General features: G+C 41.5%; 1 protein-coding gene and 1 non-coding gene across 2 annotated transcripts in view; one reads left to right on the top strand and one right to left on the bottom strand.

Annotated features, from left to right (window-relative positions):
* PACRG (parkin coregulated) overlaps positions 1-15531 on the bottom strand; it is a 499437-nt gene that overhangs the window by 189887 nt on the left and 294019 nt on the right. The window lies entirely within an intron of this gene.
* On the top strand, positions 2492-2629 carry LOC119924796. The gene has a single exon (XR_005449490.1). It is a non-coding gene; the product is annotated as a small nucleolar RNA SNORA7 (small nucleolar RNA).

The following is a 15531-nucleotide window of genomic DNA, read 5'->3' as shown; positions in this document are numbered from 1 at the left end:
TCCCTCATCTGTCAAATGGGGATTAAAACTGTGAGCCCCCCTCGGGACACCTTGATCACCTTGTAACCTCCCCAGCACTTAGAGCAGTGCTTTGCACATAGTAAGCACTTAACAAATGCCATCATTATTGTTATTACAGTACACCTCCACATCCAACAGAAACTGCCTACCATTGGCTTTTAAGCACTTAATCGCCTTGTCGTCCACACCTTACCTCGCTGCTTTCCTGCTATAATCTTACGCATACACTTCACTGCTCTAATGCCAACCTACTCACCGTGCCTCGATCTCACCATTCTCACCGCTGACCTCTCACCCACCTCCTGCCTCTGGCCTGGAAGACTCTCTCTTCATATCTGACAGGCAAGTCCTCGCCCCACCTTCAAAGTCTTATTGAAGACCCAGCTTCTCCAAGAGGCCTTTCCTAAACCTTCACTTCCTCTTCTCCCACTCCTTTCTGAACCCCCTTGGACTTGGATTTGTTCCCTTTATTCACCTCTCCTGCAGCACTTCTTTGCGTATCTGTCAATTATTTATTTTAATGTCTGTCTCCCCTTCTGGATTGTTAGTTCATTGTGGACAGGGAACATGTCTACCAACTCTTGTATATGTCCTCTCCCAAGCGCTTAGTACAGTGCTCTTTGCCAGAATGAAAGCTCAATAAATACGGGTGATTGCTCTGCACCCAGTAAGCGCCCAAATACCACTGACTGATTGATTTATTGAGTGATTACTATGAGCCAAACATGGTCCTAAGCACTTGGGATAACACAATATAACAATTGGTAGACTGGATCCCCACCCACATTAAATATTATACCATTATTATTCCTGCTCTCTAATAAGCACTGTGTTGCTATTTCATTGTTACAATTTTGTTCACAGAAGATATTCCTTTTCTTCTAGACTATCTAAGTAGTTTTCATTATCGTTTCACAGATGTGGGATTATTACTTTCCAAGTAAACTGGCTTTATTTGAAATGCATCCCCTTGATTTCACTCATTCCTTCAATTTTTTAAAGTTATTTTGGATTTTTGTAGTCATAGGACAATGTAAGACTAAAAATATACTTTTAACTAATCTACACCATTAAATTAGAAATAAAGACAAAAATCTACTTTTTCACTTGGAGCATACGACAATTTACTGAGTCAATTCTGTGGTTTAAATATACCTTTGAAGAAATAAATTACATCCTGACTAGAATATTATGGAACTTTGTAAGTACTAAAGTCTCCCTTCCTCTGTGAAATCATTTCATTTTACAGTCTGGCGATGCTCCTGAATCTGTGTGATATTTGTCTCAGCTCCAGTCAAGATGTTGTGATGATATCTTTTACGGAGCGGGGAAGAATAACATATGGTATAAAATCAAGGGTAAAATAGGATGAAAATAATTTAGGTAACCTTTCTATCTATAATTCAGAGTAATACGGCACTCTCCTGGATCTCAGTGAAATAGACAAGGAACGTGGTTAAAACTCCAGATGTGCATTGGTAAAAGGGAAAAGATAGTCTACAGAAAATGCTCATGTTCTACTTTCATTTCCAAATGGTGAATGTTTTACACACTATGTACACATAGTCTTTAAGGGTGTGGGCATTACTTACTCCGATGCATGAGCAAGATTCTCGTTTAAGGGATGTACATAAAAAGAATATTCTACAGGCACAAATGCCTTTAGGTGAGGAAGATTCACATGTGGAGGTAAGGCCTTATTCTTTAATAGTCTTATATGAGGGCCTTAGCAAGAACTCAAAGTTTCCTGTGCCTTCGACAGAACTTCTTTGGATGCTTCGGTGATGACAGTTTGGCCTCACCTTCAGAAGTAATTTTCGTCTGTCTCCCCCTCTACAGTGTAAGCTCATTTTGGGTAGGGAATATGTCCACTAATTCTATTTTACTGTACTCTCTCAAGTACATAGAAAATTGCTCTACACATAGGAAGCGCTCACTAAATATGAATCATTGACTGAATGATTGACATCATCATCTTCAACCATAGCCACATTTGTATCGAGGGCCTACTGTGTGCAGAGCTCTCTGCGTTGGGTGCTTACGAACAGGAAATAAAAGTACAAGACAGGGTCTTTGCCCCTACCTTCCCTTTGCCCTTCCCTCAGCCTAGAAGTCTGCTCCTACCTATTTCAACAGACCTCAGCTCTCTCAATGTTCAGTCAGAGAGACTAGTGATATTTGCTGAACTCTCACTATGTGCAGAGTTCTGTTCTAATCGCTTGGGAAAGTACAATACGAGAGTTGATAGACATCATCTGTGCCATCCAGGATCTTACGGTCTGCTCGGAAGCTGATTACAATCCCTCATCCTCCCAACAAGTCTACCCTGAGTAATTACCAACACCCCAAGTCTTATCAGCTGATAAGCCACCTCTCACACTTACAATTTGCTTATACCTTATCTCGGCATTTGTGTATGTATGCATAATCATATATAGAGTCAATTATTTATTAGACTATATGCTTCTTGCCCCTCTCAGGGTCACACCTGGAGAGTTTCTAGTACTCTACCAGTCTCGGCTACGGGAGGGAGAGTCAAGCAGAGGCCTACCTATTCCATTCCTAGCTTGGGCAGTGACTAGTGAGTGGAAGGCAAACTGCTACAAGTCAAAACTCACCCGTGCTGAGCAGCAGCGCCACGGGAGAGAGTCGAGGGCAGAGACTCGAGTTAACTGCATGGAAGGCGTCAATGGTAAACCACTTCTGTACTTTTACCAAGAAAACTCTACAGATCCACTACCAGATCGACTGCAGATGGAGAGCGGGGCGTTCTGGGAGAGATGTGTCTGTGGTGTCACTATGGGTCAGAAACAACTCGATGCCATAAGACAATGCTTCTTTAGGGTAAGGATTGGGTCTACCTACTCTACTGAACTGGACTTGCACAAGAACTTAGTACAGTGCTCTGCACACAATAACAGCTCATTGATGGACTGATTCTTAAAATGTTATTTGCAAATATAATAATTATGGTATTTGTTGAGTGCTTACTGTGTGCCAAGCACTGTCCTAAGCACTGGGGTAGAAACAAGGTAATCAGGTTGTCCCTTGTGGGGCTCACAATCTTAGTCCCCATTTTACAGATGAGGTAACTGAGGCACAGAGAAGTAAAGTGGCTTCCTAAGGTCACACAGCAGACAAGTGAGGGAGGGGGATTAGAACCCTTGTCCTCTGACTCCCAAGCCTTTGTTCTTTCCACTAAGCCATGCTGAAATATACGGGTCAGTCTCCACCAGTCTCAGTTCATTGCGGACATGGAATTTGTCTTGTGTTATTTCTCAACTTTCCGAAGTACCTTGGTCAGTGCATTTTACCCAGTGGATGCTTAATGAATACTATATTTTTATGGTATTTATTAAGTGCTTACTATGTGGTAAACACTGGGAAGATCAAGGTAATCAGGTGTGCCCCTTTTCCACATGGGGCACACAGTCTTTACCCCCATTTTAACTCAGGTACAGAGAACTGAAGTGACTTGCCCAAGGTCACACAGCAGATAAGTGGTAGAGTCAGGATTAGAACCCAGCTCCTTCTGAATCCCAGGCCTGGGCTCTACTAATACTGATTGCACAGGGACCCTACAAACCAATCTAATGGGAAAGACAAGTGATCCCAAATAGCAAACGTACACTATGGAAGAGAGTAAAAGCACAGGTACAAAGGATGAAGAAAAAGTGGGCAATTAAAACTCAAGAAACACTACCTACCTGAATTCTAAGAAGGCTAATAGGATGACATTAACAGAGTGATGTCTTTTGGAGGAGGAAGCTTAAGAAAAAAGCTTTGAAGGTGGAGACATGGCTTGGTGATTTTGAAAGGGGAGAGGATACCATGATTGCAATAACCAAGAGAAACAAATTTTGTTTCAGCTAAAGGAAAGCTATATTTTTCTCAAAATAATCATTTCCATAAAATGAGGTGGTTGGTGAATACCTGCTCTCAGCATGGGAGAAAATATAACCGCAATTATGCAGCATTTTGAGAAACATGAGGTTTCCAATCTAAATCTAGGGCAATATAACTCAGGCATTTAAGTTGTTAATTGTATTTTCTTGCCTACAATGACCAGGTAGAAAAATAGGGATGAATCTACAGGCCCGTTTTAAAATTAAAGCTCTCTACAGAATTGGATATCATGTCATAATTGAAAATTTCCACCCAGCATCTAAGTACAACCCGAAATTATTTTTTACGTGGTTCACTTGTCCACACATACTGCAAACAGTTTGCATTTCTCTTTATTGTCCTCTAATGAGCTCATCAAAAATGCCTAATTAGTGACCTGGACTGAAAAATCCTGGTTCTGTGAAAACATAGCCGAGCAGAGTTCTTCATTAGGTGCCCTCTTCCTCTGGAGCCCAGTACCGTTTATGGCCCATGATCAGGAGGAAGGACACTAAGGGATGAGGTCTTTTCAAAATACCATGTGCTGTCTGGCTAGCAGCAACAGTTCTCGGGCTATTACCATCTGCCCTAAAATGCACATGAAAAATTGTTTTAAAAATCCAGTTGCCAAGTTAAATTAATAATGGCCCTCGGTGCTCCCAAATATTGCTATAAGGCTTTGAGCAGATGGATTCCTGTACTAAATTTGTCTTCTACCTTGATCTTTTAATGTGCTTTTTGTTGCAAATATCATGGAAGGAACTTCAAAGTTAAATGAATAGATAAGTATCCAGTCAAAGTGACACCCATCGGTGAAAACAGCAAAATAGAAGCCCCAAATCGCCAACTCCTTTTTTTTTAAAAAAAAAAATGATATTTGTTAAGTGCTCACTATATGTCAGGCACTGTATTAAGCACTGGGGTGGATACAAGCAAATAGGGTTGGACACAGTCCCTCTCCCCTTTTTAAAGATGAGGTAACTGAGGCACAGAGAAATTACATGACTCACCCAAGGTCACCCAGCAGACAAGTTGCAGAGGAAGGATTAGAACCCGTGACCATAATGGCTCTATCCATAACGTCATGATGCTTCTTGATATCTCAATATCTGCTTTGATATCTTCTTGATATATGCTTCTAGATATAAGATAATCAGGTTGGACACAGTCCCTGTTCCACATGGGGTTCACGGTCTAAGTAGGAGGGAATAGGATTGAATACCCATTTTACAGGTGGGATAACAGGCACAGAGAAGTTAAGTGACTTGCCCAAGGTCACTCAGCAGACAAGTGGCAAAGTTTGGATTAGAACTCCATCAGAAATAACGAGCATTCTGAGGAGTCCTAAGGAAAAGAACAGATTAAACATTTCAGATTTTATATCAGTGAGTGGTGTAGGTGAGTCAAAGAAGGGTCAGAAAGTTGAGGTGAGGCCGAAAAAAGATTTAGGGCACCATGAATAAAGAGGACACAAATTTTGAATGAATAAATGTTAGAGCTCTGTCTGCACTGACAACATGGAGAACTGGGTAAGAGGAGGCCAAGAAAGGTTCACGGCTTTTTGTAAGTGCACACATTGAAAATGAAGGCGCTTTAACTGTGCATTACCACCCACTTGTACTTCTCTGTCTAAGAAATTAGTTCTACCTTTCCCTTTTATTTTCTTACAGTGATGTATATGTAAATAATACTTCAGTCTGGAGCACTTTCCTTTCTGAATACTTGCAGAAAGTAATACGGTTGAAAGAGGTAAATTCAGTTGGAGGTGCTTGGCAGGTTACAGAGAAGCTGGTGGGAATTGGGTAGAAGTCACTTTTTAAAAAAACATTATTAGGATGGGTTTCTATTTAGCTTTTGTTCATTAGTGAATCTTTAATCAATCAATGGTTTTTGTTGAATGCTCACAGCTTGCAGAGCACTGTACTGAGCGCTTGGGGGAATACAATCCAACAGAGTTGGTAGACATGCTTTCTGTCCACAACAAGCTTACAGTCCAGAGGAGCTTACAGTCTAGATTTCAATTTCAAACTGAAATTTGACATGTATAATACATCAAAAAATTGGAGGAAAAAACAAACAAACATTGAAACTCCCATTTTAATGACCTGTAAAAACATAGGCAGTCTGTTCCAAGCACTAATCTGCTCGATTATTATTATTATGCAAAAATAAAATAATAATGTTTAAATTCACCATATAATTCTTTTTGGGGATATAACTTTATAAAAAGAAAAATAGTTAAATACATTTCATAAAATTATGTGAGTTAGGAAAATTAAAGCCACATAAAATCTTGCCTCCAACTCAATGGGATACACTTCATTTTTTGATAGACATTAATATTCCTAGATTTCCATCCAGTGGAAATATCTAATACTTACGTACATAGAAGTTTATCTCAGTAAAAAATAAAGAGAAACTGCCTGGCCTAGTGGAAGGAAAATGGGCCTGGGAGTCAGCAGACCTGGTTTTAACCCTGGCTCAGCCACTTATAAGCTCTGTGACCTTCGACAAGTCACTTCCCTTCTCTGTACCTCAGTCACCTCATCTGTAAAATGGGGACTATGACTGTGACCTCCATGTGGGTCGGGGACTGTGTCCAACCTGATTACCCTGTAGCTACCTCAGCCCTTTGTACAGTGCTTGGCATATAGTAAGGACTTAACCAGTAGCCCTTAAAAATAATGAAAAAAAAACAATTAAACCAATTACGTCTTGATTTCTCTCTAGAATTTCTCACTATTTCAAATTTGCCTCAGAAAATAAGAGCACATAAAGGTTGCGTATGTGCAGCTGTCCTTCCTTGTGGAGAAGACAATGCTTGCTGACTCAATCCAGGTCTGTGGATATGATGGAAAGCCTGGTGGTTCTGTGGAAAATGTCAATAATAATAATGATGGCATTTGTTAAGCGCTTACTATATGCAAAGCACTGTTCTAAGCCCTGAGGGGGATACAAGGTGATCAGGTTGTCCCATGGGGGGCTCACAGTCTTAATCCCCATTTTACAGATGAGGGAACCGAGGCTCAGAGAAGTTAAGTGACTTGCCCAAGGTCACACAGCAAACGTGGCAGAGCCAGGATTCGAACCTATGACCTCTGACTCCAAAGCCCATGCTCTTTCCACTGAGCCTTGCTGCTTCTCTATAACCTGGTGCAGTACACCTGAGTGTGGTGTGTGGTCTTCATTCCACTGATGAGTTTAGCATGTGTACGGCCTGTCTTTAAGAAAAGGGAACAGAGGTTCATGAATTTACAAATTGTTCTACTCTGATCCAAGAATTGACTTCATTCATGAAAATACATTTTTGGTGATTTGTTTACTTAATGGGAGAGAATACACTGCGGAAGGTATCATTGGATTTTTCATCCAGTTTCTAGCTGGCATCTCAACAAACAACATCAAATTTTAAACAAGTTCTAAAGAGCAATGCATTCATACAGAAAAAACCCTCTTATTTTCATTAGACATAATACTGACACTTAAGCACAACTGCACAAGTTCTCATAATAAAGCTTCTTTATATTCTGTAGAAGAGGAAATTCCAAAATATTTATGCAACCACCATGATTGTAAAAGCATTTCTAGCATCTGTGATTGTTTCAGTTTTAATTAGTCATTTCAAGAACCCCAAATAATATTTGTAATCTGCTGCAGGAAAACCGAAGTTGGTAAGTAAAATAGATTTTCTGAATCAACAATGGGATTATCAAAAGAGCTTGTTTACTACAGTGACTTCCTGAAATGGCTGTCAGGAGGGGCTAAAAGTGGGTGGGATGAGGAAAGGGGGAGAGATGGGAGGTGCATTCAATCAATCATATTTATTGAGAGCTTACTGTGTGCAGAGAGAACACTGTAAGAAGCACTTGGGAAAGTACAATATAACAGTATAACAGAGGTAGACACATTCCCTGCCCACAACAAGCTTTCAGTCTAGTATTCTTCAAGAAAGCTGGATCCAGATCCAGAGAGGGACTTGGAAGGGTTGCTGATCAGCTTATTTTTGAAAAGGACTAGGTTGACCATAAAGATAATCATTCTGAGGTTAAAAGAAGCCCCCAACATTTCCTGTAAAGGTCAGAATGCTGATTTATGCAGGCAGGACATAGTGAAGTTTGGAGTCTGGGGTTCCATTAACACATTCACTAATTTTCCATGTGTCATTTTACAAGCCTTGCAATGAGTTAAAAAACTTGTCTCCACCTCAATGGGATACACTTCATTTTTCATAATTTCAATTCAGAGAAGACTGGGATACCGTCTTCTAGACTGTGAGCCCATTGTGGGCAGGGACTGTCTCTCTTCGTTGCTGGATTGTACTTTCCAAGCACTTAGTACAGTGCTCTGCACACAGTAAGTGTTCAATAAATATGATTGAATGATTAACTTTCAAAATTAATTCATCTTACAGCATTTAGGTTTTTAGGTTACAGCTAGGTTGTTTTTTTTTTAATGGTACTTGTGCCAGGCACTATGCTAAGAGCTGGGGTTGATACATACTAATCATGTTGGACAGTCTTGGACACATGGGCTAACAGTCTTAATCTACATTTTACAGATGAGGTAACTGAGGCACAGAAAAGTCAAGCAACTTGCACAAGGTCACCCAGTAGACAAGAGGTGGAGCCGGGATTAGAACCTAGGTCCTTCTGATTATCAAGCCCGGGCTCTATCCACTAGGCCAGCGTGGCTCAGTGGAAAGAGCCCGGGCTTTGGAGTCAGAGGTCATGGGTTCAAATCCCAGCTCCGCCACTTGTCAGCTGTGTGACTTTGGGCAAGTCACTTCAGTTCTCTGGGCCTCAGTTCTCTCATCTGTAAAATAGGGATGAAGACTGGGAGCCCCCCATGGGACAACCTGATCACCTTGTAAACTCCCCAGTGCTTAGAACAGTGTGTTGCACATAGTAAGCGCTTAATAAATGCTATTATTATTATGCCATGCTGAATTCCCTTCCTTTCTCCACATCTAACTGAATCTTATTTCTTCCTAAGGTTCTCCACTCAATCAATGGCATATTTTGAACACTAACTGTGTACAGGGTAGTGTACTAAGCACTGGGGAGCGTAGAAAAGAGTTGATAGACATGATCCTTGCCCTCAAGGAATTTATAATATTGTAGGAGAGAGAGACATTAAAAGGAATTACATTTTGGGGAAGCAGCAGGAGAATAGAGCTATGAAGATAAGCACTTTGGATCTGGGGTGGGTTAAGTATCAAAGTGCTCAGGACATACAAACCCAAAATTGTTATATTGTACTCTCCCAAGCAATTAGTATACTGTTCTGCACACAGTAAGAGTTCAATAAATACAACTGAATGAAGTGCTTAGTACATTGCTCTACACACAGTAAGTGTTCAATAAATACCACTGATTTATTGATTCACGTCCATAGGCAACAGAAAAGGGTAAGAGAGTGGGGGGAATCTGAGAAGGCTTCCTGGAGGAGATACAATTTTAGTAGAGATTCAAAGATGGGGGGAGTGGTGGTTTGTGTATCCCTGCCATAGAGAAAGAAAGGATTTGAGGCAGCAAATACTTGACAGCTTCCCTTCCATGAAAGGCAAGACCCCAAAGGAATGAAAGACGGGTTAAAGAACTTTTCTTAGCAGGATTTTCTTTTGTCCTGTTTATGATTCCCAGTGGCTCTCCTGTATTTATTTAATGGGGTAGGAACACGGGTACATGATCTCATGGCTGAAAATAACCGGCTAATGCTTCAGTTTTACCACCTCATAATAATACCTATATTTTTCACTGGGAATATTGTGAGAGGAAATGAGAAGATACCTGCTAAGCCATCAGAGGTGAATTCCAAGTTTATCATTAGTGAAAAGGCATGCAAAGAACGGGTTAGCTTTCAGAACAGAGACCTGGAACAGATGGGATTTAAGAGCCAGTACCAGATCCTTTACAGAACGAGGTTAGCCCTGCTGTGTAAACAGGAACTGTTCAGAATTAATATCTTGGAAAGCTAATAAAGACAAACCTTTATGGATGCAACCATTTGGTCTAACTGGGCCAGTTAGGGAAAGTCATCAAACAAGTTGAATGAAGTTGCAGTCTGTGATTCAGGGATGTGATAGTCCCATATTTAGCCAATCGACTTGATAAATCAACCAATCAGTGGGTGGTATTTATTGACTGATGTGTGCAGAGCAATGTACTCAGCACTTGGGAGACTACAATACAACAGGGTTAGCAGACAAGTTCCCTGCCTGAAACAAGTTTACAATCTAGACAACTCTCTAGAGGACCTTCTCTTGGATTATGTTGTTATGCATATAGAGGGACTCAGGGTTTGGACCTTTTGAGACAGGTGGATGTTTCATACCTTTGGCTTTCCACCTTCTGTAATGTTAGACTGAATAAATTACATTTCTGAAGATACATCTCCTTTAGAAGAGACACAGAGACTGAAAGGGTTCAAGTCAGCATTAATAAATGCCATCATTAAGTCAGCAATCAATGGCATTGATTGAGAGCTTACTATGTGCAGAGTACTGTACTAAGCACTTGGGAGACTACAATACAACAAGAATTAGCAGATATGTCCCCTGCCCATAATGAGCTTACAGTCTAAAGGGGAGACAGACATTAATATAAATACATGAGTATAATAAGAACATATGAAAACAATATGAATAATTTATAATATATAAATAATAATATACAAATTTTAGACATGTACATAAGTGCTGTGAGTCTGGGGGTGCGGAGAATATCAAATGTTAATGTGACTGTTTATTTTTATATTGTGCCCTCCCAAGCAGTACAGTGCTTTGCACCCAGTAAGTACCCTGAATAAACACAATTGAATGAATGAATGAATAATGTTAATTGATCAAAGCTAGAAAATTAGTGCATCCGCTTGTCTTTGGCTAGAATATCAGCTGTGATGAGAGGATCTAGGAATTATAAAATGATAATGCTGGAAAAAAAAGGAAGAGATAACCCAGACAGGGCCTGGAATTGTATTTTCCAAGTGCTCTGCACACAATAAGCCCTCAATAATATGACTGAATGAATGAATTAGGACCTGGAAAAGAGGTGATTGGTTTGCTTACTCAACAGAGAACATCCTCTGGAGAGGTGAAAGGCAGTGTCCCCCTGTCGTTCTTCGTGAACCAAACTCCGGTTTTATTGAAGCTCCTAGCCCTTCATTATTCATCCCCTTCTTCCCACAGGAACGGCAGCCTCCTAGCTTCTCTTCTCTAGAAATGATATACGAATCTGCTTTTTCTATTCAAATATCATATGCTGCTGAGGATGAAATTTTATTCCTGGTTTGCTGGTGTGGCCCAGAAGTCTTATGCGTGACTGCACACCATACAGCGTTCTGAACACAGTAAGCACTCGATAAATACCACTGATTGGTTGATCCTTTTCTAGGTAAAGGATAAAATGCCCATGATTTCCCAAATTTTGAAAATCCAATTTCCTGTTAAAACAACCACTCCAACTTTTCACTTTGCTGATGAAAATGAATTTGCTTGAGTTATCTGCAAGGCTCACACAGCTGTTACCCTGTTCAAATGGTAGTTATCATAAAATGATTTCCCCCAGAGTTCTGAGGTGGTGGTGGGGGGCCTTTCCAACCTTATCTAGGAATGAGACTAGGCCCCATTATGCCTTGATTGAAGAATGCAAGGGGAAGGAGATGGGCCCTAAGGGTTGGCATGAAAATAGTCAAACAGCACTGGGGAGGTACTGTGCTCTTGAGATAGTCTCCAAAGGGCAGTAATGCACAAATTGGCAGGTGAAGATAATGCTGAAATTTCAGTTGCTCCAGAGTGTGTGTGGCACAGCAAAGAATGAGAAAGCCTCAAATAAATAGACATAAGGAGCTGCCACAGGCCAGAGCTCATTAAACAAATAGAAGTTCAGTTGGAATGACTGAAATGCAACGCGAATGATAAGGTCCTCAAGACATGATGTTGCTGTTTCTTGTTTCTAAATCCATGCTGAAATAATCCTAGTCTCGAAACTGCCTGATGGTTCTTTCTGGTTGCTGTATTTTAAATCCTTTTTTATTAATGATATTTGTTCAGTGTTTACTATATGCCAGGCATTCTACTAATCAATTGGATAGATACAGGCTAATCCGGATGGACACAGTCCCTGTCCCACATGGGGCTCACTGTCTTTAACCCCATTTTACAGATGAGGGAACTGTGTAAGACAGAAGTGAAGTGCTTTGCCCAAGATCACATGCCAGGCAAGTGGTGGAGCCAGGATTGGAACTCAGGTCCTTCTGACTCCCAGGATGTGCTCTGTGCACTAGTCCACACTGCTTACTTTCACAGTAGTCATATATGGGATTTCCTCCTTTGTTTATCTTCTGTGCAAGCCCCTGTGAGCAGAGCATCTCTCAGTCTTATTTGATAGTGCTGACCTAAGGGCCAGGTCACCTCCGGGGAAATCTTCCAGTTGTGAGACCCCATCACAACCCCTGAGTTCAGCTACAGGGGCATTTTTTCTCTATGTAATGGGTCACAGTCACCTCCTATCCTATCAGGCTTAGGGGCCTTCAGGTCCCAGGGAGGACCTGATTTGTTCTTATGGATTCATTTCCCAAGTCACCAGTTCCACATTCCAGATCCTTCAGTGGTGATCCCCGCTTGGACTGGGCTCTGAGAGGGAACTGTGAGGAAGATTCAGAGCCAGGAGATGGCTGTCAGATGGGCAAGGATCACGGCTGGAGAGAAGGGGAGAAGTGGCATCATATAAATAAATAACTGCAGCCCATCCTTTGAAGGTTAAGTGGCAAGACAGTGTCCCTATGTCCACTGGAACTGGAATTTAACTGGGCTGTGGGAGTTTCTCAACCCTGGTTATTAAAATTGAAGTGGATGCTTGCTATTCAGATAAGGAAGAAAAATGCAGTACATCAAAACCATTGCCATTATATCTCCCATGAGATCCCACCCAGTTCATGATGGCTAAGTTGTGGAATTTGCCTTGGAAGTACTTTTGGTGCAGTGAAAGACCCAGGACTTTATTAAACATGGCCTCGGCTATATTTCCTCCTGAGAAGTCCAGAAAGGTGATGAAGGTGGCCAGAAGGTGGATGTTTACCTCTGTGGGCCAAACCTACTCCTACTTACAGATTTCACATTCATGAGCTTCAGTCCTGCTTCCCCCCTGCTGCCCTTGAGAGCTGACAAGTTTGGCTCCTCTCTCTCCTTCTTCCTGTGTTTTTTGGGATGTGCTTTCCTTAGGAATTCCCTAAAAATCTGACACTAAAGCTCTTGAGGGGAATGTCCACTCTGGGAATTGACCAAAAGATAATATTCACTGACAATGTCTGCTAGGTGCAGAGCACAGAACTAAGTGCTTGGGAAAACACAAAAGATCTAGTAGACATGACCCCTGCCCTCAAGGAGCTTACTGTCTACAGTAGGAGTCAGGCACTAAAATAAACTACACAGGTGAGTGGAAAAGTTCTTCCCTAGCTTCCAGCTCCAGGCCTTGGGGATGGATCCAAGAGGCCCACCCATTTCAGGAAAGTGGGCCCGGATCTCCTACAGCCAGAAGCAGCTACTGTTATCTTTCACTATTGGCCTTCAGGGAAGGGAGTAGAGCCATCTCTCTGAAATAAGCTGCGACAGCGAGATTCTCGGGAGCCTAGGGATTCATTTGATTGTCTGCCAGATGGTTCCCTGGGGCACCATCTGAGATGTGGAAGATGGGGAAGCAGCATGGCTCAGGGGAAGGAGCACTGGCTTTGGAGTCAGAGGTCAGGGGTTCAAATCCCAGCTCCCCCAACTGTCAGCTGTGTGACTTTGGGCAAGTCACTTAACTTCTCTGTGCCTCAGTTACCTCATCTGTAAAATGGGGATTAAGACTGTGAGCCCCCTGTGGAACAACCTGATCACCTTGTAACCTCCCCAGTGCTTAGAACAGTGCTTTGCACATAGTAAGCACTTAATAAATGCCATCATTATGTGGAAGGAAATACCCTAAATTCTGCTCCTCCAGGGAGTTGCCCTTCCCCACTGCCTCTGCTCTCAGCACCTCCAATAGGGTTTCCATCCCTCCACCATGCTACCCTGGCCTTAAACAGATTTTCCAGTCCCCCACCACTTTCAATATGTTTTCAACACTGTTCACTGTTCAAACACCGGGTGGCTGTACTGACCTGTTGGTACTCAACTATGCACTTGGCTCTGTGACCTTCGGGCATTGGCTATTCATCTTGCTCTAACCCCACAGCACTTTACTTACCTACCCTTAAATCATATATTATGTGCTACTGATTTATATTAATGCCTGTCTCCCTCTCTAGACTATAAACTCGTTGTGGGCAAGGGGAGTGCTTGCCAACTCTGTTGTATTTTACTCTCCCAAGCACTTAGTACAGTGCTGTGCACACAGTAAACACTCAAATACCATTGATGATGATGACAATGATGATTCTGAAAGGTTATTCTACCTCCTTCAAGACAAGCGATAAGGACTGGAAGACCTCTTGTGATTCCCCGGTTCTGTGTTCTGTCTCCCTAGCTAGGCTACATCTAGGTACTTTCAGGCAGGGATTATGTCTATTCATTCTCCTGAGTGCTTCATATGGTGCTTCGAATAATTCATATTATCCATAAATAATAATACTTGTTTGCTTGATTTATGAAATGCAGTTGTTTTTATGACTGGTATTTTTTATCTTTTAATGCTTTCATACGTGGGATGCTTGTCTTATGCGGTCGAGTCGTTTCCGCGACTCCATGGACACATCACTCCCAGAATGCCCCACCTCCACCTGCAATCATTCTGGTAGAGTATCCATAGAGTTTTCTTGGGAAAAGTATGGAGAGAAGCAGTGTGGCTTAGTGGAAAGAGCCCAGGCTTGGGAGTCAGAGGTCATGGGTTCTAATCCAGACTCCGCTACTTATCAGCTGTGTGACTTTGGGCAAGTCACTTCACTTCTCTGTGCCTCAGTTACCTCATCTGTAAAATGGGGATTAAGACTGTGAGCCTCACGTGGGACAACCTGATTACCTTGTATCTATGCCAGCGCTGAGAACAGTGCTTGGCACATAGCAAGTGCTTAACAAATACCATCATTGTCACCAGTAGTTAGAATTTTAGTGTCCAGAATCAAACATTGAAAATGGAAGAAGAAATAGATTCTGCAGTGGTTAATTTAATTATTAAACTGAGAAGCAGCATGGCTTAGTGGAAAGAGCACGGGTTTGGGAGTCAGAGGTCATGGGTTGTAATCCTGCCTTTACCATTTTTCAGCTCGGTGACTTTAGGCAAGTCACTTAACTTATCTGTGTCTCAGTTATCTCATCTGTAAAATGTGGATGAAGACTGTGAGCCCCACATGGGAGAACCTGATTACCTAGTATCTATCTCGTGCTTAGAACAGTGCTTGGAACATAGTAAATGCTTAACAAATATCATTGTTATTATTATTATCTCCAAGTGATCACAAACCAAGATAAACATCGTATGTATGATCTTCTTTACAAGAGTATCTATAGATTCAGAAGATAGTTAAGCAATCCCAATCAATCCAATATTAATATATACAATTAGGACAATATGGTTACTCTTTAGAACCATACTCCATAAACCAGCAGCAGTCTTGAAGTGATAGAGCAGACATATGGGAGCCAGAAGC

The sequence above is a fragment of the Tachyglossus aculeatus genome, chromosome 2 (genome assembly GCF_015852505.1).
Source record: "Tachyglossus aculeatus isolate mTacAcu1 chromosome 2, mTacAcu1.pri, whole genome shotgun sequence".
Taxonomy (NCBI): Eukaryota; Metazoa; Chordata; class Mammalia; order Monotremata; family Tachyglossidae; genus Tachyglossus; species Tachyglossus aculeatus.
Note: the sequence above shows the minus strand (reverse complement) of the source record. Positions and strands in the feature narration are given on the sequence as shown.